Source organism: Dipodomys spectabilis, unplaced genomic scaffold, assembly GCF_019054845.1.
Source record: "Dipodomys spectabilis isolate Male_0828 unplaced genomic scaffold, ASM1905484v1 ptg000058l, whole genome shotgun sequence".
Lineage (NCBI taxonomy): Eukaryota > Metazoa > Chordata > Mammalia > Rodentia > Heteromyidae > Dipodomys > Dipodomys spectabilis.
The window spans coordinates 1936694-1938409 of NW_024870735.1; the positions used below are offsets into that span (position 1 = coordinate 1936694).

Here is a 1716-nt window from a genome sequence, read left to right on the forward strand (position 1 = left end):
CGCTCTACCACTTGAGCCACAGTGCCACTTCCGGTTTTTTTCTTTTGGCTTATGTGGTGCAGAGGAATCGAACCCAAGTCTCATGCATGCAAGGCAAGCACTCTACCACTGAGCCACCTTCCCAGCCCTCAGCTTCATTTCTTGGGTAAGGTTACCGAACAGTCCAACTAATATCCACCCAGAGGGTTTTAATAAAGCAAGTTTTAAGGAAGAATATAACATGAAGTGACAACTACAGAAATTCCAGAGACCTGACATCTTTCACATTTCTGTCTTCCTTCTCTTCTCATACTTCAGAAAGTATTGACTAACACTATAAGTATACTGCAATTATAAGTTAAGGATCATTGGTTTTTTTTTTTGTTTGTTTGTTTTTTCCAACCTGAAGCCTTCTTTTCCATGATTCGACATAAACTTTTGGGAGATTTTTTGGATTGTGATGGGATTCCACCCAAAACAAAGCCATGTATATTAAGAAAGCCAATGTTTTCAACTCAGAGTACTAAACAAAAGAGGGAGAAAATTAAGGTTAGCTATATATGTTAAGCACAAATATAGGCAATATCAAGATATCTTGAAATTGTATACTTTTACTGGATAAAGTGGCTCAAACCTGTAATATTATCTACTTAGAAAACAGAGATTAGAGAATTGCAGTTCCAGGCAAGCCCAAACCAAAAAAAAAAAAAAAGAAGAAGAAGTTTCAGAAACTCTGTTAGAGTTTGATGGGTGCTATGTGTTTTGCTTGTGTTAGGAGGACCACAGTCCAAGCAGACCCAGGTATAGTGATACTTACCTCAAAAGAAGCAATCAAGTTACAATCTGCAGGTATGGCAGTAGTAGAGATGCCAAAGTTGTAAAGTTCCTTTCATTGTTGCAATGGGTCTACTTGTATCCCTATTTAAACATTTTCCCCTTCCCCTCCACAAATTATGCCAACATCAAAAATGTGTGCTTATGTAAGAACTGCATGATTCTAAAATTTCATGACAATTCTTTTGAACTTACTTTTTTGTGGAATTGACTAAGAAAATCAATTACAACTTCTATATAAAAAATGTTCTGTGCTTAATCCGGCAGCCCATACACTAACATCAGAATGATACAGAGAGGATTAGCATGGTCCCTGCACATGGATGACTTGCAAATTCATGAAGCAATCCATATTTTTACAACAACAAATGCTGGAGGGGATGGGGCCACAAGGGAACCCTACTGCATTCTTGGTGGGAGTGTAAACTTCTTCAACCACTTTGGAAAGCAGTATGGAGTTTCCTCAAATGACTCCACATAAAGCTCCCCTATGACCCAGCAATCCCACTTTTGTTCATTTACCCAAAGGATCACAAATAAGACCATATTAAAACTACCAGCACAACTATGTTTATTGCAACATTATTTACCATAGCTAAGATATGCAACCAATCCAGATGCCCGTCAGTAGATGAATGGATCAAGAAAACGTGGTAAAGGATTTCCGGGAAGATGGCTGAGGAGAAGCTGGAATCTGAACAAGCTCTTGCATAGAAAGCAGTTTCAGAGTTCCAGTGAACAGTCCCAAGCCAGAGAATCACACCAAGTATACCATCACAGGAGAGAGATAGTCAAGAGAGGGGAAGCCAAGCAGACACATCTGAGTGCTTGCCACCAGCTGCCGCTGCAGCAGCAGGGTCGCGGCGCAACCACCGCCGCGGGGTCATATCTGAGACACAGTCC

At 40.3% G+C, this 1716-nt stretch overlaps 1 non-coding gene across 1 annotated transcript; it reads left to right on the forward strand.

Moving 5' to 3' along the window:
* Positions 1-1064: 1064 nt before the first annotated feature.
* On the forward strand, positions 1065-1171 carry LOC122108372. Its single transcript, XR_006147553.1, has one exon. It is a non-coding gene; the product is annotated as a U6 spliceosomal RNA (small nuclear RNA).
* The last annotated feature ends 545 nt before the right edge of the window (positions 1172-1716 follow it).